At 42.5% G+C, this 25,814-nt stretch overlaps 1 pseudogene; it reads right to left on the reverse strand.

Moving 5' to 3' along the window:
• Positions 1-4,655: 4,655 nt before the first annotated feature.
• On the reverse strand, positions 4,656-25,500 carry LOC101357674 (cytochrome P450 2B11-like; annotated as a pseudogene).
• Between the last annotated feature and the right edge of the window lie 314 nt (positions 25,501-25,814).

The following is a 25,814-nucleotide window of genomic DNA, read 5'->3' on the forward strand; positions in this document are numbered from 1 at the left end:
GTTTATGGTAGCCACGCCCATGCTGAATCAAGAAAAAGGTGGCTTCAAAAAGGCCAAGTGCAGTTCCCTGCTGGCTGTCAGCTGGGGGCCGCTTTCACCTCCTAAATGCCACTTGGAGCCCTGGTGGCGCAGTGGCTAAGAACTTGGCAGCTAACCAAAAGATTGGCAGTTGGAATCTACTAGCCACTCCTTGGAAACCCTATGGGGCAGTTCTACTCTGTCCTATAAGGTGGCTACATTCTTTGGCACGTGGCCTCCTCCATCTCCAAAGCCATCAAATGGCACCTTGACTCCTTCTCTTGCTTAAAGTCTCTCTGACTTCCCCTTCTGTGATCACTTGGAGAAAACTCTCTGCTTTTAAAGGGCTCTCAAGATTACATTAGGCCCACATGAATAATCTCCCTTTGGTTAATTTAATGTCAACTAATTAGTAATCTTAGTTACATTTGCAGAATCCCTTTTGCCATGTAACATAACATAATCACAGATATCTCACTATATTCACAGTCCCGGGGATTAGGGATGGAAATCTGGGGGAACTATCACAAATATGAACAAACAAAGACATTCTCCTGACCTGTAGAATGTGGTGGAAGTGACACCCTCGTGTTAACCTAACTGATAATACCTTCAAAACCTTATTTCCAAACAAGGTGATGTTCACAGGGACCAGGGACTTCATCATATCTTTTGGGAGACACAGTTCAGTCCATGTTATCTCAAGGAAACCCCTTCCCTCAGTTGTAAAGGAGTAGCTCAGGCTCTCTAAGGACTCATATTCTGAGATTCGTTTTCCAGGTCCCCACCCCAGCCCGCAGCCTCTCTTCTCCTGCTCACTAGCAAGGACTATGCCTGCCTCAGGGCGAGGCAGATAAAATGGGACAGGATAGAGGAAGAGGGTACTTTGGCTGTTTGGGGACCCCATCCCCACATCCATCCTCTCAGATGTGTTGTTGTTAGCTGCTGTTGAGTCAGCTCCAACTCATGGCAATCTCGTGTGCAATAGAACAAAACATTGCCCAGTCCTGGGCAATCCCCATGATCATTGACAGGTTTGAGTCTCTCAGACAATATTCTGTTGTGATCCACAGTGTTTACTCTGACTAATTTTTTAAAGTAGATCACCAGGCCTTTCTTCCTAGTCTGTCTTAGTCTGGAAGCTCCACTGAAACCTGTCCACCATGGGTGATCCTGCTGGTATTTGAAATACCAGTGGCACAGCTTCCAGCGTCACAGCAACACACAAGCTACCACCGTACAACAAACTGACAGATGGGTGGTGGAACTTGCTAGCCCTTCCATCTTCTCCCTGAAACAGCCTCCCTCCAGACCTGCCTTGACTGGGATCCTTGGGATGGGACAGGAGGAAAACCGAGGCACGGGGCTAATGGGGAAGGCCACCCTCTCCACGGCACCCCAACCTTCCTGCGTTATGGACCAGTGTCGTTCGTGTTTAAGAGCTTGGCTGTCAGTGGATCTGAGTTTGAGTCAGGTTCCAACTTTAGGCCAGTGACTTAGCCTTTCTGATCCGTAAGTCTAAGATGAGGATTTATTTATCTATCAGTCACTTAAATAGTACTTACTTTGTGCCAAGCACTGTTCTTGTTATTGTTAGCTGCCGTTGAGTTGCCTCTGACTCATGGCAACCTTATGTACAACAGAACGAAACGTTGTCCAGCTCTACATCATCCTCAACAATCGTATCTTCAAGGCTATCCTTCTGGCTACTGTGCCAGTCCATTTCACCAAGGGTCTCCCATGGCCTCACTGGCCCCCGACTTCACCAAACATGATGTCCTCTTCTAGCAACTGATCTCTCCAGATGATGTGTGTCCAACACAAGCAAGTCAGACAATGTTCTGTTGTGATCCATAAGGTTTTCTTTGGCTAATTTTTGGAAGTAAACCACTAGGCTTTTCTTCCTAGTCTGTCTTAGTCTGGAAGCTATGCTGAAACCTATCCACCATGAGCGGATCTGAAATACCACTGGCATAGCTTCTAGCAGGGGCATACCGAGGGTAATGAGCACCCAGGGGCAATTTCTAAGTTGTGTCCCCCCACTCCTAATTTCAAGATGAATAGGCATTGATAGTGGTGATGGGTCAGCAGAAATGCCTTCCTCACTCTAGTCTGGCTGCGTTGGTCAGGTGCCTTTCATATCTGTGGTGCTTTGGAATGTCATTCCAAACCTCGTCTGGCATGCCCTTGGACTTGCGCCCGGGAGCAAGTGCCCCTTCTGTCCTCCCCCCACCTTGGCTCCCAGCATCATAGCAACACACAGGCCACCACTGTACAACAAACTGACAGATGGGTGGTTGTCTTAGTCATCTAGTGCTGCTATAACAGAAATACCACAAGTGGATGGCTTTAACAAAGAGAAATTTATTCTCTCACAGTCTAGTCGGCTACAAGTCCAAATTCAAGGCACTGGCTCCAAGGGAAAGTTTTCTCTCTCTGTCGGCTCTGGAGGAAGGTCCTTGTTATCAGTCTTCCCTTGGTCTGGGAGCATCTCAGTGCAGGAACCTCAGGTCCAAAGGATGCGCTCTGCTCCCGGCACTGCTTTCTTGGTGGTATGAGGTCCCCTTGTCTCTCTGCTTGCTTCTCTCTTTTATATCTCAAAAGAGATCAGCTTAAGACACTATCTAATCTTGTAAGCCTCATCAATATAACTGCCACTAATCCATCTTATTCTATCATAGTGATAAGATATACAACACATAGGGAAATCACATCAGATGACAAAAGACAGTTATACAATGCTGGGAATCATGAACTAGCCAAGGTGACAGATATTTTTGCTGGACACAATTCAATCCATGATAGTGGTGGAAGCACTGTTCTAGCTACTTTGTAAATATTATCTCTTTTGAGTTTCATAATCATTTGCGAAGAATGTCCAAAAGGAGAGGTCTGGTCTCATCCTTCCAGAACCTCAGATCTAAAGGTGGACACAGAAGAATGCCTTCCTTCCATTACCCCCATGGTGAGTAATCAGGAGCAGGGCAGCCTTTTCCATGGATGTTCATAGCAGCACTCTTCACAATAGCCAAAATGTGGAAACACACCCAGTGTCCATCAGTGGACATTGGATAAGTAAAATGTAGTATATACCTAACAATGGACTATCATTCAACCATAAAAAGGAATGAAGTTCTGATACATACTTACTACAATGTGAATGAAACTCAGAAAGATTATGCTAAGTGAAAGAAGCCAACACAGAGGATCACATATTGTATGATTTCATTTATATGAAATGCCCGTAACAAGTAAATCCATAGAGACAAAAAGTAGCTTAGTGGTTGCCAGGGGCTAGAGGGAGGAAAGAATGGGGAATAACTGCTTAATAGGTGTTATAGATTGAGTTGTGTCTTCAAAAAATCTGTATTGTAAATGCTTACCCCTGTACTTTTGGATGGAGCCCAGGTGGCGCATGGTTAAGAGTTTGGCTGCTAACCGAAAGGTCAGCAGTTAGAATCCACCAACCACTCTTGGGAAACCTTGTGAAGCAGTTCTACTGTCTGATACTGTCACTATGAGTTCCAACATTGATTCGATAGGAAAGGGTTTGGTTTTTTATTTTTGTTAATACTTTTGGATGTAATCCCATTTGAGAATAGGTTTTCCTTTGTTATGTCAATGGATCGTTATTGGTGTAGTTGTGTTTTAAGCCAATCACTTTTGAGACATAAAAGGAGCAGATTAGCTACAGAGACAAGGAAGTACAAATGGAGAAAGACTGATACCACGTGGAGATCACCAAGGAACCAAGGAAGAGAAGCTGAAAGAGACAAGGATTTCATGCCAGAGCAGACAGAGAAAGCCTTCCCCTAGAGCCAGTGCTCTGAACTGGATTTCTAACCTCGTAAACTGTGAGAAAATACATTTATGTACGTTAAAGCCACCCACTTGTGGTATTTCTGTTCTAGCAGCACTAGATAACTAAGACAATGAGTACAAGCCTTCCTTCTGGACTGATGAAAATGTCTTGGAACTAGATACAAATGGTGGTTTCACAATGTTGTGAATGTACTGAATGCCACCAAATTGTACAATTTAAAATGATTAAGGGTTAATCTTACGTTATGTGAATTTTTACCTTCATTAAAGACAAAAAGCAGGGCAGCACAGATAGCCATTTGGCCCAGAAATAGTAGAACTTTATTTTGATCTCAGTGGTTTTGGAGGGTTAAGATCAGAGATGCAAGGGAGATATTTTGGAGTCACACAGCACAAGGTCAAAGGGTAGAACTGGTCCTTTCAATCCAGTGAAGAAGTAGGAGGAAAGGGGTGTGGGAGTGTGGATGGGGATGAGGGAGGGAAAGCCCTGGGCTGGGAGTCAGAGCTCTGGGTTCTGCTGCTGCTTTCCTGTGTAACCCTGGACCTAATCTTTCCCTCATTTGGGCCTCATTTTCCCTAGCTGCTAGAGATGGTGATAAGGCTAAGTTATTTAAGGTGCTTCTCAACCCCGAAACCCTAAAGTTTTATCCTCAGTCAACTGTGAAGGCCATCCAGGAATGAATGAAGACTAAATGGAGGAGAGACTACAGAAGGGACTTACCACGGGAGAGAGTGAGCAAGAAAGAGCTCAGGAGGCCTCCATTAATTTATTCAGTACAAAGTCAGAGGCCAAATGGGAGGACCCGGAAGGAGGTCTATTTCCCCTCTCCCTCTCCACAGAGAGGCAGCAAGCAGAGCTGGCACACTGGAGGCAGTTTTCCCAGTCCATTCTCCCAGGGTGTGAGGTCAATGTCTTCTGGGGCTTTGGGGCCGCCCAAGGAAAAGTTCTGCAGCATCGTGGTCAAGAAGATGAAGAGCTTGGAGCGAGCAATGCTCTCACCTATACACTGGTGTTTTTCTGGGGGCAAAGAGGGTGGTGTGTCATTGGGGGGAGCCCTGGAGAGCACCTGGTTGCCACACCTCCACTCTTCCAGAGCATTTGCATGATATTTACATGGATTTACACTCAAAATGCTTCTGTTGGAGTCCCTGGCTGGTGCAGTTAATACACTTAGCTGCTATCTGAAAGGTTGGTGGTTTGAGTCCACCCAGAGGCATCTCAGAAGAAAGTCCTGGCGATCTGCTTCTGAAAAATCAGCCACTGAAAACCCTATGGAGCACAGTGCTACTCTGACACACATGGGATCGTCATGAGTTGAAATTGACTCGAACGCAACTGGTTTATACTTCTGTTCACTTTCTTGTCCACAATGCAAAGAACACGAGTGTCCTTCTCTGCCCCACCTCATCCCAGCCTATCCTGTACTACTCCTTCCTCTATCTCTTTTGGTCCCTGGTCTTGCCTTTCTCGCATCATCTATCTTTCTATGTGTCTCCGGTTAAGTATATTATCAACAAAGTTAACTTATGAGGAAATACGAAAACATCAGAACCCCGCTAAGGTGCCCTGAGTATGAGGATCAGTGAAAAAGGGGTAGAGGGGAGCCAAAACCCCTGAGCACCCCTCCTAGACTGATATGCTGCAGTGACCCTATAGGCCACTATACTTATTCAATCTGTATGCTGAGCAAATAATCTGAGAAGCTGGACTATTTGAAAAAGAACAGGGCATCAGAATTGGAGGAAGACTCATTAATAACCTGCAGTATGCAGATGGCACAACCTTTCTTGCTGAAAGTGAAGAGGACTTGAAGCACTTGCTGATGAAGATCAAAGACCAGAGCCTTCAGTATGGATTACACCTCAACATAAAGAAAACAGAAATCCTCACAACTGGACCAATAAGCAACATCATGATAAATGGAAAAAGATTGAAGTTGTCAAGAATTTCATTTTACTTGGATCCACAATCAACACCCATGGAAGCAGTGGTCTAGAAATCAAATGACACATTGCACTGGGCAAATTTGCTGCAAAAGACCTCTTTAAAGTGTTAAAAAGCAAAGATGTCACTGTAAGTACTAAGGTGGGCCTGACCCAAGCCGTGGTGTTTTCAATTGCCTCATATGCATATGAAAGCTGGACAATGAATAAGGAAACCCAAAGAAGAATTGACTCCTTTGAATTATGGTATTGGTGAAGAAAATTGAATATACCATGGACTGCCAGAAGAATGAACAAATCTGTCTTGGAAGAAGTACAGCCAGAATGCTCCTTAAAAGCAAGGATGGCGAGACTTCGTTTCGCATTCTTTGGACATGTTAGCAGGAGGGACCAGGCCCTGAGAAGGACATCATGCTTAGTAAAGTAGAAGGTCATCGAAAAAGAGGAAGACCCTCAATGAGATGGATTGACACAGTGGCTGCAACAATGGGCTCAAGCATAACATGATTGTTAGGATAGTGCAGGACTGGGCAGTGTTTCATTCTGTTGTACATACGGCTGCTATGAATCGGAACAGACTCGACAGCACCTACAACAAACAACAACAGAACTCCCCAGTAGGGTTTCCAATGAGCGGCTGGTGGATTTGAACTGCTGACCTTTTGGTTAGCAGCCGAGCTCTTAACCTCTGTGCCTCCAGGTAGGTTGTAGTACCTCTGTATTGGCTGTTAAAATATTGAACTACTTCTGAACGAGTTGCTATACGGCTGTTGCTCTAAGCTTCTGAGTTCCCCCACTGGTAAGACCACGTTGGCCCCTCCCCAAGTTCCCAGACCCCTGTCCCCCAAATCAGCAGATAACCAGGTACACCTCCCAAACCCTGTTTCAACACCATGGCTAGAAACAGTTCTGATTGGTCATAGCCACACATCCGTGCTTGTTAAACATTTTGAATATCACCCCTGCCTGACCTCACCCCTAAATTTCTGCCTCTGTCCCCTATTCACATCTTCCTGCAATGCAGGATCAAACATTGCAATAATGTCCCATCTAGATAAGCCCTCAGGTCCACTGTTATCTTCAGCACCGACTGTGTACACCTGCCAATGTCAAGAGTGGGCAAGACCAAGACGGTCTCTGGGTTGGACTGCAATTTGAGTTGCATCCTGTTGACTGCAGCCTCAGTGGAAAAGGCAGGGGCCCAAAGAGCTGCCTCTTGCTTGATGGTAGACTGTATAATCATTCACAAATATTCATGGCACATCTCTGGGTGGATTAAACAGCTGTGCTGTGTTGAACTTGAATGTTGGACTTGCATTGACCAATGGAAAGAAAAAAAAACAGAAAAACCAAGCCAGTTCCCGTCAAGTCAACTCCAACTCATGGTGACTCCATATGTGCCAGAGTAGAGCTGTGCTCCATAAGGTTTTCAACGGCTGATTTTTCAGAAGTAGATCACCAGCCCTTTCTTCCAAGGCACCACTAAGTGGATTTGAACCTCTAACCTTTCAGTTAGTAGCCTAGTGCTGTAACTATTTGCACCACCCAGGGACTTGGGTGAAGTGAGGGCTAAATTTTTGTGCTGTTTTCCCTGTTTCTACCTGTGTCAGGATGGAGGCCCATCAGCCAGAGTCTCTAGGTGATGTCTGCTGTCCTGGATGGAAGTGTTGCATGTGCATGAAATGAAACTCTTGTCTGCTGATATATTCAGGCTGTTTGTTCTTGCAGCCTAGCCTGCCCTAACAGACACAGGTCATGACTCCCTAGGGAGCCTTGGGCAGGTCCCCTGCCCTCCTTGGGCCTCTCTTGTTCCAGCTCTAATGAGGAGTGTGTGATTCAACACTAAGACAGCTATTATTTTTAACAGGTCAAAGCAGAAAAACTATTCTATCATCTTGACAGGAACTGAAAAGATACTTGAGACAACTCAACACTCAATTCCAATTTAAAAAAGAAGAACTTGTTGTAAAATAGAGGGGAAAAGATCGTTCCTTAATTTGAATTAAAATTGAGAAAAATATGGGGTAGAATAGCCATAAAATGTCTGAAAAAGACCCATAGACAGCATTAAGCTTAAGAGAGAAAACAGAAAATAGTCTCCTTAAAGCAAGGAATAAGAAAAGATTGTTCACTAATACAACCATTATTCAACAGAATCTGGAAGCCCTAGCCCAGGGTATTAAAGGAAAATTGACATAAGAATTTAATGGAAAAAAGGTATTAAGTCAAAATGTCGTTTGAAGAGGCTAAGATTAATTATCTGGAAAACTCAAGTGAATCAATGAAAAACCATTAGTAATAAAATCATTACCCAGAAGTGGTCCAGTTACAACAGAAATATACAAAAATCAGTCATCTAAGATACAACTGTTGATCTCTTCCCATCTGGAGCAAAGGAAAGTGAAGGAAACTGAAGACTTAATGAAGAAATTAGTCCACAGGACTAATGGTCCACGTGAACCACAGCCTCTTCTAACCTGAGACCAGGAGAACTAGATGGTGCCCAGCTACCACTACTAACAATTCTGACCAGGAACCCAATAAAAGGTCCTGGTTAGAATGGGAGAAAGATGTAGAACAAAACTCAGATTCATAAAAAGACCAAAATTAACTGGACTGATAGAGACTAGAGGAACCCCAAAACTATTGCTTTAAGATACTGTTTTAACCTGGAACTGAAGCCACTCCCAGAAGTCACCTTTCAGCCAAATAATAGATTGGCCTAAAAAATAAACAATAACACTATGAGGAACGTGCTTCTTTAGACAATCAACTATATGAAACCAAACAGTCAATATTTACACATCAGCAAAGATGAGAAGGCAAGGAGGAACAGGGAAAATGGATGGATGAAAATGGGTCAGGTGAGGTGGAAATGGTAAGAGTGCTGACACATTGCAGGGTTTGTAACCAATGTCACAGAACAATTTGTGTATAAATTGCTGAAAGTGAATCTAATTTGCTGTGTAAACTTTAACCTAAAACACAATCAAATGTTAAAAAATAAAATAAATATACAAAAATCAATGGCTTTCTGATATACTAATTGAAGCAATTAAGAAGATAATGTTGGAAGAGGTTCTGTAAACAACAGCAACAACCCTTTCTCATGTGTCTTAGGAACAAATCTAGCAAGTAATTTGCAAAACCTAGTTGAAAAAATGAAAGTGAATACACCCTTGAGTAATATTAGTCGACTCAATGGAGATACACTATCTTTTTGTCTGGGATACGTCAAAATTGTAAAGTTGTCAAGGTTATCCAAATTAATCTAAAAATTTAAATTAATCTTAATAAAATCCCAGTGGGCTTTTTGGGAACTTGAAAAAATGATTCTAAAGTACATTTGGAGAAAAAAATGTGTTAGACAAACCATAAAGGTATCTGATAAAGAAGAGTAATGGAAGGAGACTAGCCAAAAACAACAAACAAACAAAAACCTATTGCTGTCGAGTCAATTCCAACTCATAACAACCCTATAGGACAGAGTAGAACTGCCTCATAGGGTTTATCAAGGAGTGGCTGGTGGATTCAAACTGCCGACCTTTTGGTTAGCAGCCAAATACTTAACCACTGTGCCACCAGGGCCCCAGGGTGAGACTAGCCCCTGTGAAATATTAAAACATATTATACAAGTATAATAATGCTAAAGCATTGTGGTATAGCCAGAAAAGACCTATAGATCCATGGATAAACCAGAAATAGACCACAGGAGATTTAAGAATTTAGCATATGATAAATCTCAAATCAGTGGGTAAAAGTTGAATTATCTGATAAGTGATTTAAACAGGACATCTTCGTGATCCTGAGAGTAAGTGCTTCTTAAATTTTTGTGCCCTAAGTAACTCCTTTGCCTCATCCTTGGATTTAAACAATTGACTAGCAGAAAAAAATAAGCAAATTAAATTTCCTTCTGTTCCCTTCTCTTCCTTTTCGTTTTTCCTTCCTACTTCTCTTTCATCTAGTTTCCTACCTATCTATCATCTATCTATCATTTATCTGTCTATCATCTGTCTAGCTATCTGTCTATCTATCTGTCTACCTATCTACCTATATATCTCCCACCTCTGTGTGTGTGCACACATTTAATAAAAAAATTTGGAAGGATGTACTCTAAAATATTAACAGGTCTGTTTTTGTGTGGTGAATCTCAGGTGCTTTTCACTTCCAACTTTATTACTTTCTGGTTTGTATAAATATTGTAAAAATAAAACAAAACAAAAACAAAAAATAACTACCACCACTAACGAAGTTATCATTTTAAAGAAAAAAAGAGAAGGAACTGCCTTTCTCATTTCTTGGTATATAGTAGATGCCCCAAAATGGATAATTTATCTGTTCTTTTTGTGTGTGTCTATTTTTCACTCTGACTGTATCACCAACTTAGTTTCTATCTCTATCCTCTCTTTCCTTCCCTCTCACACTATCTTTGTAGATGTCTTTCTTACTCTTTCTTTCAGAATTCTTGGTGTTTTAAAAAATATTCGCCCCGTGTTTGGGGTGCACAAAAAGAGAACATCACAGACAGAAGAGGGGCTGAGCATGCGTTCCTCGTGGAGAAGGGCATAGCTTACCCATGCAGAATGGGATAAAGGCTCCTGCTTCCTGAAGTTGCCATCCGCATCCAGGAAGTGGCCAGGTCATGGAGGACAGAGTTCATGACAGGGTACACAGTAGTGCCCTACGAGGACATCAAAGTCGAGGGAACGAAGTGGCCATCAACATGGAGTGGCTGAATCAATTAGGGTGCATCCACAGTTGATAATCAGCAGCACCCACTCTATGGCACTACATTTGGTAGCTAAAATATTGAATAATTCTTGTTTGGCTAATAGTTATATCCCAAACCTTCTAGATACCTCCACCGTCCACCATGACCTCTCTTCCCAAAGACTCTCTGGACTTGTCCACGATCTCTCAACTGTAAGATTCATATCTGCATCAACAGAGGCCTCCAAAAACCCAACTCCAGCACTAAGGCTGGAATTTAATCTGATGGGTTGGTGCCCATGGGGTGATTAGATATTGTGACTATCACCCCTAGGTACATCCATATTCAGGAATACTATGCAACTATGAAAAATGAGTTAAAACCACAGGTATACACTTAAAAATATGCCCATGACATACTATTACATTAAAAAAAGGAAAGCCCCCCCAACATGCACTCAGACACACACACACAACAATAAAAAACAAGTGGCAAAGTGTGTTGGTATGAACATAAAGACAGGTGTCGAAGGAGGTATGCCACACTGTAAGCACAATTTGTGAAGTGATGGATGTTGTGTGAACCAAGTCTTGGGTATGTGTACATATATGCTATATATATTCATATGAACTTAAAGAAAGTGTGGGAGGGGAAATATCAAACTAAATACCTTCTTATGAAGGAGGGAGGTAGGGGAGATGATGAAATAGATTTTTTAAAAGCTTATTTTATAACAGTTTTCAATAAATATGTAGTACTTTTTCAGTAAAAGAAAAATCTAATATGCCATTGAATTACGGTGTTGGCGAAGAATATTGAATATACCATGGACTGCCAAAAGAATGAACAAATCTGTCTTGGAAGGAGTATAGCCAGAGTGCTCCTTAGAAGCAAGGATGGCGAGACTTCGTCTCACGTTCTTTGGACATGTTAGAAGGAGGGATCAGTCCCTGGAGAAGGACATCATGCTTGGTAAAGTAGAGGGTCATCGAAAAAGAGGAAGACCCTCAATGAGATGAACTGACACAGTGGCTGCAACACTGGGCTCAAACATAGCAATGATTGTGAGGATGGCACAGGACTGGGCAGTGTTTCTTTCTGTTGTACATAGGGTAGCTATGAGTTGGAACCAACTTGACGGCACCTAACAACAACAATAAATGTAAAAAAACAAATAAATAAGACAGAATAGAAGGGAGAAGGCTTTTATATATTTCCAAAATCTCCCTTCCTCCGTAGAAATCTGAGTGTAAAAATTCCTATTGTAGTCCAAGGACCAGAGACATGAACTCTAATACAGGCAGCCAGAACCTCTGTCCAAGATTCTGTCTTCCTGCTAGTCTCACCTTAGGGATGAGATATCCCCGGAAATAGGTGTCCCTGAGGACACAGTGGGGGAAGCCAATGGGCGTGAGATCACTGTATCTGTGAATCTCGTGGATGACGGCATTTGTGTAAGGCATTTTGGCCCTGTCTTCAATGGCTGGAAGGCGGTGTGGGCCAATCATCCTGTTGATCTCCGCGTGGACTTTTTCTAGGTGGTAAGGGTGAGGGGACATCAGTGAATGCCTGTAACAATAGACTCAACCAAGGCACCCATGAAATGACCTGCAGAATAGGAGGAGGGTCTTATGAACTCTAATAAAGTGTTGGGTTGTTGCTCCTTCTCAATGAAAAGAGAAGGAAGTAAAGTCAATACTTTCGTTATGGGGAAGTCTTGTATGATGTCTCTGCTTCAGTTACTAGAGAGGTTCACTTGGGGTAAAGGTGTTTTGTAGTTGCCGTGCACAGCCCCATGCACAATGAGATTGAACTGTTATTGTTCACAGGGTTTTCATTGGCTGATTTTTTGGAGGCAGGTCACTGGGCCTTTTTTCCTAGCCTGTCTCAGTCTGGAAGCTCCACTGAAACCTGTTCAGCACCATAGCAACACACAAGCCACCACTGACAGATGGGTGGTGGCTGCACTTGAAGAATGGGTGGAAATTTATTCAACACTGAAGGCCAACTTTTTCTCTTTCGTTCTCTCTGTATCTGCCTCCCTCCCTCTTTTCTTTCCTTCCTCCCTCCCTCCCTTCTTTCCTTTCTTTCCCCCCTTCCCTTCCTCCCTTTCTCTCCCTCCCTTTTCAAACTAAGAATTAGTTGTGGCTGGGATTGGTGTCAGAGCTTGTTTGCTAACTTGCTGTATGATCTTGGATAAGTCCCTTCCCCACTCTGGGCCTTAAATTGCTTACCTGTAAAATAGATGAGAGTTTCTAAAAAATCTGGTATGCAAAACATCAGCATGAGAGTAAACCGAGAGGTTTTTAAATTTATTGTAAACCAGCAATATACTCCAAATAGTCAAATTCTTTGTCCATGTCAAAATGCGTGGTCAAGAGTCATGTGCTTTTGTAGACTACAAAATGCTTTTTGAATAGTGATGCTTTGTAAATTGTAAAGCACCTTGCAATTGCCAAGTGCTCTGCAAGTTACAGAACACTTCATGCACACATAAGCACCTTCTAAAATGAAGGGTGCTTCCTTGAATGAAAATTATTTTGTAAACTGTGAAGTGCCTTATCAAAGGGCTTTGTCAGTGGTAAAGGTTTATTATAAATTACAAATCCCCACAGAATTTTTATTTTTCAGACAAGCCAAGACAGAGATTTCTGTCTCACCCATCACTACCTCCTTCCACCATAGCCACAGAGACCCTCCAGCCTCCCCTGCCCCCACCCACCATAAGCCCAGCTCACCTAAGACATCGGGGTTCTTAAGAAGGAATAGAAGCCCATAGCAGAGGGTGGTGCTGGAGGTCTCAGTGCCTGCGAAGAACAGTGAGAGGATGGTGTGGATGAGATTTTTACGGTGAAACTCACTCTCAGGAACGGAGCGTTCCTGGGGACAGTGAGGGATAATCCTTAATGTCTCCCATTCCTGTGTCTTTCTTTTCGACCCACCAACCCCCATATTTCTCTGTGCCAGTTTTCTTTTTCTTTCTTTTTTAGTTTCCTCTATTCAAGGTCAACAGAGTGGCCAAAAGCGTGAGCTCTGGAGCTAAACTCCTTGGGTTCAAACCCATGCCCTACAATTTATTAGCTCTGTGTCTTTGGGTAAAGAATTTAACCACTCTGTGCTTCAGTTTCCTCATCTGAAGTTGTTTCAATAAAATGTACATAAGTGCTCAATAAACATCAGTGATTAATATTTTTATTTTGATTGTTGTTATCCCTCCTTGTTCTTGGGTATCTTTGCCCTCCTGATTGGCCATGTGGCTACTATCCAGGGGTGATATTAACAATATTTAATTAGTGTGCCACTTCCTGGGGGCAGTGGTGGTTCAGTGGTTATAATTCTTGCCTTCCATGTGGGAGCCCTGGGTTTGATGCCTGGCCAATGCACCTCATGCTCAGCGACCACCCATCTGTCTGTGGAGGCTTGTGTGTTGCCATGATGCTGAACAGGTTTCGGGGGAGCTTCCAGACTAAGATGGACTAGAAAGAAAGGCTTGGGGATCTACTTCTGAAAATCAGCCCACAAAAACTGTATGGACCACAAAGGTCTGATCCACAAGAAATCATGGGGATAGCACAGAACCAGGCAGCTTTTGTTCAGTTATGCATAGGATCACCAGAAGTCAGCAGACTCCATAGCAGCTAACAAATAACAACAACATGGCACTTCCCAAACCAGTTAGAAAAGACATGGGCCTCCAACGAATCAGAACAGACATGGGCCTCCAACCAATCAGAATGGGAGGAAGAAAGGAGAAAATCAGGGTCTCAGAGGCACCTTGCTGGGTCAGATGTTAACTCTTTAGTTGCTACCTCTTTAGCGGGCATTGGGTTGGGCTTGGATTGTCTGAGGAGGGAACGAGGAGGGGGGAAAGTCTTGAGCCAGTGGGTCTTTATCAATCCATAAGGAAGTATTTCAATATTTAAACAATACATACATCGTACTCAGACATACTAGCTGAATGTCAGTGCTGTGTCCATCACTCTCTTTCCCACCTACCCCAATCCAACCTGGCCCTTGCCTTGTCCATGCAGAGCAGGAAGGAATCAATGAAGTCCTGGGGGGCACTGGGGTCCAGGGCTTTCTGGTGCTTCTCGATGTTTTCAGTGATAAAATCTTTCAGTTCTTCCATGATGCTGTACAAACGTGTGTAGGTGCCAGGAAAGTGTTTCAAGATGGCAGAGAAGAGCTCAAACACCTAGAGAGAAGCAGGGAAGGCTTCAGAGTCTGTTCTACCCTCTCTAGACTGGGGGGTCCGGGGCTTCCACCATGGGTGTTGAGGTTGTGCCCTGCACAAGGGAGCAACATCTAAGGGGCACCATTCACCCTGTAGATTTGGGGAATGTGCCTCCCAGCTGAGCATGCACACACGTGCACACAAACACACTCAGTGGTACCCGTCCCAATCACACTGTTACTTTCACTGAATTTTCTTCTCTCACCCTTCCACCCTTTTCAGAAGCCTAATTCCTATCCCCAACCTGACTCATCTAGAAAGGTGTAGGGAGTGAAGTGTGTGCAAGGCTGGTGGCATGTGCACTTTGGAGTCTGGGGACGTGTGTGCGCAGCTATTGAAAAAATTTGTTAGAACCATAGGCATTGACCTGAAGATACTTCCACAACATACTGTTAAATAAGAAAAGGAAAGCCCCTCCCCATTCACACAGAATAAAAAAACAAGTGGCAAAGTGTGTTGGTATGAAGGGGAAATATCAAACCGTAAACACCTTCTCATGAAGGAGGGAGGTAGGGAAGATGAGGGTAGGGGGATAGGAGAGTATGTATGTGTGTGTAAAAACATGAGCACATGTGTGCATGTAACCAGGACTTAGAAAGCTCCCCTGGCAGAGCTGTTTGGGTTGTGTAATAGTAAACTAACTTAAACACAGTTTTTCCTTGAAAATGGGCACCATTTTCTAATTTCCACAAAGGCACTAAATAAGCTAGCAGCAATCTTTTGAGTGTTATTTTTCCTCTGAAAAAAGGAATTCTTGGTGCCCTGTTGATTCCATGCTCAAGACAGGCAGAACCTGATCCCTTACCAGGGCCTGCCTACCTGATTCCAGACTCACCTGGCCATAGAAAGAGCTGACAAGGGCAAAGACATTGTTCAGCAAATGTAGCAACCATAAGAATTTGGGGTCCTGGTAATCAAAGCACTCGCCAAAGATGATGGAGCAGATGATGTTGACCGTGATGGAGTGAAAGAGGATGGTGGGATCCAGATAGGCCCCTGGGGATGAGAGGTCTGTTACAGGGGGCTGGGTGTCCCCTGCAGTGGACTTCCTGGTAACTCTGATCTGACTGGCACTATCTTAGCTTATTTTATTGGTTTCTCTGTATCTCAGCTTTTCTTTCTTAGCATCTCCTTCCCTGTGTCTCTTGTCATTTTACTCAGCCTCTCTCTTGGTATGATTTTTTTGTGTATCTGTGCCTCTCTCTGGCCTTGTCTCTAACTCTTTCTTTGAGACTCAGTCCCTTCTTCTCAGTTCTTCTTTGTCTCTTTATGCCCACCTCTCTCTTTGGGTCCCCTCTCTTCTGCCTCACTGACATTTTGTGTCTCCCCTGGACTCTATCTTTACATTTTTATTTCTCAATCTTCTCCTTCAAATTTCTGTTTCTAGATCACTCTTTGTGTCCTCAGTGCTTTCCATGCCTGCTACACTCTCCCTCTCCCTCCTAGTCTCTGTCTGTCTCTCTGTCTCCTTCATTCTGTTTTTCATCTCTGTCTCATTCTCTTCTCTATCCCTGAACCTGTCTCTGCATCTATCTCTATCCCTGTGTCTGTCAGTCATGTTGTCTCTCTCCCTCTCTCTGTCTCCATCTTGCAGATCCCCCCACCTGCCCTATAGCCCCCTGCCCCTTGCTTTAGGGCTCACCCTGGGTCTTCCGCAGCTCCTCCACCAGACACTTTGCCTCCTCCCTGATTCTCTCCTCAATGCTCTGCTTCCCCATCCCAAAGTCCTTCATGGTGGCCACAGAGAATTGGCAAAGGACTTTCCAAGGCTTTCCACTGGCAAAGGCCACACCTGGTTTTTGGGGGGGGATGGTTAATGGAGGGAAGTTTGGGAGGGCAGATTGCATACTCCCTTGCTCTCTCTCCAGCCCTCGCCCCTGCCCCCCACTCATCTGTTCCCTGGAAGATGGGGTCAAGGATGGCAATGTGCTCTCACCCTGAGAAAGCCTCGGCCTGGTAACCAGGGCCTCTTGAATTGCCTCAAACCAGCACAGGATGACGGTGGGCCGAGGCTCCAGGTAGAGGGTGAACACATTCCCATATTTCTCCCGCAGCTGTGGCGACAAGGTGCAGATCTGTCTCTAACTCAAGAGGAGACCTTGTCTTCCACTTCTCCCATCTGGGTCACACCTTCCTGTTTAGCTCCATCAGGGAAGAATGGGGGATTCCACTTGGTGGCCTCCACCAAGCTTCCCACTCCCAGTCTTGCCCCAAGTGTTCTCGTCTCTCGACTTTCCCAAAAACCCGCCCAGCTCTGAATTTTAAGAATTACAGAGAAGGGAGCAGGGCCAAGAAGGCAGAGTAGTCAGAGGTTTCCTATGGTTCCTCTTACAAAAAAGACCTGAAAAACAAGTGAATCGATTATATATGACAATCTAGGAGCCCTGAACATCGAAGACAAAGCTGAGGAATTGGACTAAGTGGCGGGGGAGAGATGGACTGTACAGAAACAGTGAGGAGTTGCCAGACCTGACCCAGCGGGAAACAGCACCCTGCTGGTTGGATCGGCTGGCACTAGCAGTGAGGCAAGCAGTGGTGCTCAGGATGTGTTTTCCACATTGGGAGAGACTGAGCAGCAGAGAGTCACCTCAACCTCCAGAACCAGAAAGAAACAGCACTCCATCAGTGAAAGATAAGTGCAAGTGTCTAAACAAAAAAGTCCTCCTTTTGAGAAATACCTCTCTCCCATTTACCTGCTCCCTCTCCACTCTGCTCCAGGTCCCAGGACTGGTTTTAGAGACTGCTGCACCCCTGGGCTGGAAGTAGGACCCAATGTGTGCCCTGAGCCATTCTCCCGGCTTTGGAGAGTGAACAAATTAACAAACAGGAAAAAATAATCTGCCAGCTCCCCTAAGCCTGGAACTCAGGGCAAGCATAGCCCCTTTGCCTAGGCCTTTAAATGCCTTTCACCCCTGCATAGAATTGTGTGGGCTCATTTCAACAGTATAGGCCCTTATTAGCACAGTATCCCAGGGTATATACCTGAGGCCTATTTTCATCTGTATCTGCTATAAGGGGAATGGCAGATTCATGACATTTGACACTACCTTGCCCATTAAGCAGGGTTCTCACCTACCCACATCAGGGGCCTCAGGACCCTGGCTCCACCCAGTCCACCGAACCACCCATGACAGGAGTCCAAGAATAAGTGGTGACTCCCAGTCCTTACAGCCAACAGCATTGGATGCCTATAGTCTGACTGCAAAATCCACATACCAGTGCACTGTATGGAACAGGGACACACCTTCCATGAAGACACTCAGGGGCAAAGGTCAGCCCCCTACCTTGATCAGCGCATGACCCCCTACTTCAGCCAGATACCTCTGCCTACTCCAATCACCCCTGCCTGTCTAGGACTCTAGGTGAGAGCTGCACCATACACTCGGTGAACGACGACCTGGACACCTGAGCTGAATCTACACAAGAAAAGTAAATGGACTCTTGGGCTCACATACCTAGTAACAGCTCTAACCACCTGGAGGCAGGAGGTGAGAGGTTCAAAGATGCCAATAATCAAACTAGCTCACACGGGCAGCCTATTTGGGCATATCAAAACAGAACAGAACAAGAAGCTAGGACACAGTAAGCAAACATAAAATAAATAAATATAATAACTTAGTGATGGCTAAGAGACAATAGTCAATATCAAATTACATAAAGAGGTAGAACATGATGGCTTCAGCAAGCTACCAAAACAAAGAATCAAAAAATCTTCTGGAAGAAGAGAACTTCTTGGAATTACCAGAGGTAGAATGCAAAAGACTAATATACAGAACTCTTCAAGAAATCAGGAAGGAGATCATTCAAAACTCAGAACAAGCCAAAGAACACACAGACAAAGCAATAGAGGAACTTAAGAAGGTTATTCGAGAGCATAATGACAAATTGAACAGGCTGCAAAAAATCCATACAGAGACAGCAAACAGAAATCCAAAAAATTAACAATAAAATTTCAGAATTAGACAATTCAATAGAAAGTCATAGGAGCAGAATTTAGGCCATGGAAGTCAGCATTAGTGAGACTGAAGATAAAGCACTTGACACCAACTTATTTAAGGAAAACTCAGAAAAAAGGATTTTAAAAAAATGAAGAAACCCTAAGAATTATGTGGGATTCTATCAAGAGGAATAACCTACATGTGATTGGAGTATCAGAACAGGGGAAAGGATATCAGAGAATACAGACAGAATTGTTGAAGACTTGTTGGCAGACAACTTCCCTGACATTGTGAAAGATGAGACGATATCTATCCAAGAAGTTCATAGAACCCCACACAAGGCAGATCCCAAAAGAAAGTCACCAAGACATATTATAATCAAAGTTGCCAAAAACAAAGATAAAGACAGAATTTTAAGAGCCACTAGGGATAAACGATAAGTCATCTAAAAAGGAGAGTCAATAAGACTAAGCTCGCACTACTCAGCAGAAACCATGAAGGCAAGAAGACAATGGGATGATATATATAAAGCCTTGAAGGAAAAAAACACCAGCCAAGAATTATATATTCAGCAAAACTGTCTCTCAAATATAATGGTGAAATTAGAGCATTTCCAGACAAACAGAAGTTTAGAGAATTAGTAAAAATCAAACCAAAATTACAAGAAATACTAAAGAAAGTCCCCTGGTTAGAAAATCAATAATATCAGATAACAATCCAAGACTAGAATACAGGACAGAGCAACCAGATATCAACCCAGATACGGAAGTCACAAAAATAAATCAAAGCTAAAATGCTGAAAATAGAGAAACAGAGACATCAATAAGTAAAAGATGACAACATTAAAACAAAAAAGGACTAAAAAATGTAGTTATAGATCTTTCATATGGAGAGGAAGTCAAGGCAATATAAAGAAATAAAACAGTGACTTAAACTTAGAAAAATAGGGGTAAATATTAAGGTAACCATAAAGGAAATAAACAATCTTACACATCAAAATAAAAAACAAGAAAAACATAAAAACTCAGAAAATAAAAAAACAACAAGGAAAAAGACAGAAAGAAAATACATGAAGAAAAACAACTCAGCACAGAAAATTAAGTGGAACAAAGAAACTGTCAACAACACACAAAAAAAGACATCAAAATGACAGCACTGAACTCATACCTATCAATAATTATACTGAAGGTAAATGGACTAAATGCACCAATAAAGAGACAGAGAGTGGAAGAATGGATTAAAAAAATGATCCGTCTATATGCTGCCTACAGGAGACACACCTTAGACTTAAAGACAAAAACAAACTAAAACTCGAAGGATGGGAAAAAATGTATCAAACAAACAACACTCAAAAAAAATCAGGAGTGGCAATATTAATCTCTGACAAAATAGACTTTAAAGCAAAATCCATCACAAAGGATAAGGAAGGACACTATATAATGCTTAAAGGGTCAATACACCAGGAGGACATAATCATAACAAATATTTATGCACCCAATGACAGAGCACCAAAATACGTAAAACAAACTCTAACAGCATTGAAAAAAGAGGTAGACAGCTGCACAATAGTAGTAGGAGACGTCAACACACCACTTTTAGTGAAGGACAGAATATCCAGAAACCAGCTCAATAAAGACATGGAAGATCTAAATGCCACAATGAACCAACTTGATCTCATAGACATATACTGAACACCCCACCCAGCAGCAGCCAAGTATACTTTCTTTCCCAACACATATGAATATTCTCCAGAATATACCACATATTAGGCCATAAAGCAAGCCTTAACAGAATCCAAAACATTGAAACATTACAAAGCATCTTTTCTGACCATAAAGCCATAAAAGTAGAAATCAATAGCAGGAAAAGCAAGGAAAAAATAATCAAGTACATAGAAACTGAACAACACCTCGCTCAAAAACTACTGGGTTATAGGAGAAATTAAGGATGGAATAAAGAAATTCACAGAATCAAATAAGAATGAAAACACATCTTACCAGAATCTTTGGGACACAGCAAAAGCAGTGCTCAGAGGTCAGTTTATAGCAATAAATGCACACATCCAAAAAGAAGAATGGGCCAAAATCAAAACATTAACCCTACAATGCAAACAAGTAGAAAGAGAGCAGCAAAAGAAGCCTATGAGTGCCAGAAGAAAGTAAATAATAAAAATTAGAGCAGAAATAAATGAAATAGAGACAGATAAACAATTGAAAGAGTTAACAAGACCAAAAGCTGGTTCTTTGAAAAGATCAACAAAATCGATAAACCACTGGCCAAACTGACAAAAGAAAAGCAGGAAAGGAAGCAAATAACCTGAATAAGAAATGAGATGGGCAATATCACAACAAACACAACTGAAATTAAAAGAATCATAACAGAATACTATGAAAAATTGTACTCCAACAAATTTGAAAACCTAGAGGAAATGGATAAATTTCTAGGAACACACTACCTACTTAAACTAACACAAACAGACGTAGAGCAACTAAATAAACCTCTAACAAAAGAAGAGATTGAAAAGGTAACGAAAAAACTCCCAACAAAAAAAAGCCCTGGCCCTGATGGCTTCACTGGAAATTCTACCAAACTTTCAGAGAAGAGTTAACACCACTATTACTAAAAGTATTTCAGAGCATAGAAAAGATGGAATACTCCCACACTCATTCTATGAAGCCAGCAGAACCCTGATACCACAAAAAAAAAAAAAAGAAAAGAAAATTACAGACCAATATCCCTCATGAACATAGATGCAAAAATCCTCAACAAAATTCTAGCCAATAGAATTCGACAACATATCAAAAAAATAATTCACCATGACCAAGTGGATTCATACCAGGTATGCAGGGCTGGTTCAACATTGGAAAAACAATCAATGTAATCAATCACAGAAATAAAACAAAAGACAAGAACCACATGATCTTATCAATTGATGTAGAAAGGCACTTGACAAAGTCCAACACCCATTCATGATAAAATCTCTCAGCAAAATAGGAATAGAAGGGAAATTCCCCAACATAATAAAGGGCATTTATACAAAGCCAACAGCCAACATCTTCCTATATGGAGACAGTCTGAAAGTGTTTGCCTTGAGAATGGGAACCAGAAAAGAATGTCGTTTATCATCACTCTTATTCACATTGTGCTGGGGGTCCTAGCCAGAGAAATTAGGCTAGAAAAGGAAATAAAGGGCATCCAAATTGGTAAGGAAGAAGTAAAAGTATCCCTATTTGTAGATGGTATGATCTTATACACAGAAAACCCCAAAGAATCCACAAGAAAACTACTGGAACTAATAGAAGATTTCAGCAAAGTATTAGGATACAAGATAAACATACAAAAACCAGTTGGATTCCTCTGCAACAAAAAGGAGACCTTCGAAGAGTAAATCACCAAATCAATACCATTTACAATAGCCCCCAGGAAGATAAAATACTTAGGAACAGAACAGGCTGCATAAGCTCAATTACCACCATTGCTTCCCACCATTACCAGCCCCCGCTTTTCCTCGTAATATTTTCTTTTTGCCACCCTTGGAGGGTGGCAGAACAAATTGATAACCCTCAAGGACTAGGATTAACTCATCTGCTACTTGACAATCGTGACTAATGGTGCCAGATAACCTTCAAGGTTGCCAGTAAGAAGTTAGATCTGAGACATGAGAAACGTGACTGCCAGAAGAGAAACTATAATCCTGTCCATATAAAAACTTTCAGCCAGTCTCCAGCCAGTCTCCAGTCAGGGAGACAGGTCTTTTGGAGGAGCTCATTCCCCTCTGTCTCCTGTATACCTATACAATAAAACCCTCTTGCTGCTCACCTCACCCCTGTCTCAGCATTGGCTTTTGCGGCAGGTGGCTCAAACCCATGATTTGCGGTAACAGGAATAAATCTAACCAGAGATGTAAGAGACATGAATGATAACTACAAGACACTACTGCAAGAAACAAAAAGGAGACCTATATAAGTGGAAAGACATACCTTACTCATGGATAAGAGGACTCAACACTGTGAAAATGTCAATTCCACCCAAAACAACCTACAGATACAATGCAATCCCAATCCAAATTCCAAGGACATTTTTTAATGAGATGGAGAAACAAATCACCAACTTCATATGGAAAGTGAAGAGGCCCCTGATAAGTAAAGCATTACTGAAGAAGAAGGACAAAGTGGGAGACCTCACACAACCTGATTTTAGAACCTATTATACTGCCACAGTAGTCAAAACAGCTTGATACTGGTACAACAACAGATACATAGACCAATGGAGCAGAATTGAGAATCCAGACGTAAATTAAACCACCTATGAGCAGCTGATATTTGACAAAGGTCCAAAGTCCATTAAATGGTGAAAAGACAGTCTCTTTAACAAATGGTGCTGGCATAACTGGATATCCATCTGCAAAAAAATTAAACAAGACCCATACCTCACACCATGCACAAAAACTAACTCAAAATGGATCAAAGACCTAAATATAAAATCTAAAACAATAAAGATCATGGAAGAAAAGATAGGGACAACGTTAGGAGCTCTAATTCAGGGCATAAACATAATACAAGACATAACTAACAATGCACACACACCTGAAGAGAAACTAGATAACTGGGTGGGAGCTCCTAAAAATCAAACACTTACGCTCATCAAAAGACTTCACCAAAAGTGTAAAAAGACAACCTACAGACTGGGAAAAAATTATTGGCTATGACAAATCTGATCAGGGTCTAATCTCTAAAATCTACAAGATACTGCAAAACTTCAACCACAAATAGAAAAATAACTCAATTAAAAAATGGGCAACGTATATGAACAGGCACTTCACCACAGAAGACATTCAGGCAGTTAACAGATACTTAAGAAAATGCTCACGATCATTAGCCATTAGAGAAATGTAAATCAAAACTACAATGAAATACCATCTCACCCCAACAAGGCTAATATTAATCCAAAAAACACAAAATAATAAATGTTGGAGAGGTTGTGGAGAAACTGGAACACTTATACACTGCTGGTGGGAATGTAAAATGGAACAACCTCTTTGGAAATTGATTTGGCTCTTCCTTAAAAAGCTAGAAATAGAAGTCCATATGATCCAGCAATCCCACTCCTGGGAATATATCCTAGAGAGATAAGAGCCATCACACGAATAGATATATGCACACTCATGTTCATTGCAGCACTGTTCACAATAGCAAAAAGATGGAAACAACCTAGGTGCCCATCAACAGATGAATGGATAAACAAATTATGGTATATTCGCAAAATGGAATACTATGATGAAAAACAATGATGAATCCACAAAACGTCTCATAACATGGATGAATCTGGAAAGCATTATGCTGAGTGAAATTAGTCATTTGCAAAAGGGCAAATGCTGTATGAGACCATTATTATAAGAACTCAAGAAAAGGTTTAAACACAGAAGAAAACGTTCTTTGATGGTTATGAGGGTGGAGAGGGAGGGAGAGAGGAATTCACTAACTAGATAGTAGACAAAAATTACCTTAGGTGAAGGGAAGGACAACACACAATACCGGAGAAGTCAGCTCAACTTGACTAAATCAAAAGCTAAGAAGTTTCTTGAACACAACCAAACACTTTGAGGGACAGTGTAGCAGGGGCAGGGGTCCGGGGACCATGGTTTCAGGGGACAGCTAAGTCAACTGGCATAACAAAGTTTATTAAGTAAATGTTCTGCATCCCACTTTGGTGAGTGGTGTCTGGGGTCTTAAAAGCAAGCCAATGGCCACCTAAGATGCATCAATATGTCCCAACCCAACTGGAGCAAAGAAGAATGAAGACTACCAAAGACACAAGGAAAATATTTGCCCAAGAGACAAAAGGTGCCACATAAAACAGAGACTCCATCAGCCTGAGACCAGAAGAACTAGATGGTGCCTGGCTACCACAAATAACCACCCTGACAGGGAACACAACAGAGAGTCCCTGATGGCACAGGAGAAAAGTAGGGTGCAGAACTCAAATTCCAGTAAAAAGACCAGACTTAATGGTCTGACTGAGACTGGAGGAACCCCAGAAGACATGGCCCCTGGACTCTCTGTTAATCCAGAACTAAAACCATTCCTAAAGCCAACTCTTCAGACAAAGAATAGACTGGACTGTAAGATATAAAATGATACTCGTGAAGCGGGTGCTTCTTAGTTTAAGTAGATACACAAGACTAAATAGGCAGATCTTGTCTGGAGGTGACATGAAAAAGCAGAAAGGGATAGGAGCTGATAGAATGGACACTGGAAATCTGGGGTATAAAGGAGGACTGTGCTGTCACTTTATAGGGATAGCAACTAGGGTCACATAACAATGTGTGTATAAATGTTTGTATGAGAAACTAACTTGAGCTGTAAACTTTCACCTAAATCACAATAAAAATAAAGAAAAGAATTACAGAGTGTTCCCACACCTGATCTCCAGTGATTTCCTCCCCTACTCATCACTCCAGCTCAAAGCCTTGGGTCTATCAGAATTTCCCTCTCCAGTCTACCTTGGCTCAGGGGAATTCAAGAAACTTCACTAGTAGGCATATTGGACCAGGTTGTGGCCAGAAGAAGTTCAACCCCAAATTAAACTCCCAACTGCCTTGCTGCCTGTTTCCCATCCACCCACCTCCTGCCTTTTCACTCCTTCCTCCTCCCACATCTCGCCTTCTGGAAGGACTTGAGAAGGTCTTTGTGGTCTATTTGTAAAATGTTTCCCAGGAAAGGCAGAGGTGGGGGTCCAGGTGGGAGGTGGCCCCTGGAGGTGGGATGTCCCCAGACCCAGAGTAACAAGAGGCCAGTGAGGCTTAAGAGGAGCAAGAAGGCAGACAGCACCATGGTCCTCAATGTGCCCGCCTTCCATGCTCCTGTCCCCTCTTAAAGGCAGGCTGCTTTGTTTGTTGTTTTGTTTCTGTGGTTTGGGGGAGAGGCCATGCCAGCTGTCTACCTTGGCGCAGAGTTCCTGGGAACTTTCCAGAGGCTACGGGAGCCCCAAGGTAGCAGGCATTGGAGAAGCTAGGAAGTTTAGCGTCTCTAGGTTGGAGTCCAAAGCCGACTTCCCACTGGCTGACTGCAGGCATCTCAGTGGACAGTGCCATTGATTGGAGAGCACTTCCCTCAAGAAAGTGTGGTGATGCAAGCTGGTGGAATGT

The sequence above is a fragment of the Trichechus manatus genome, unplaced genomic scaffold (genome assembly GCF_000243295.1).
Source record: "Trichechus manatus latirostris isolate Lorelei unplaced genomic scaffold, TriManLat1.0 scaffold00216, whole genome shotgun sequence".
In the NCBI taxonomy this organism is placed as follows: Eukaryota; Metazoa; Chordata; class Mammalia; order Sirenia; family Trichechidae; genus Trichechus; species Trichechus manatus.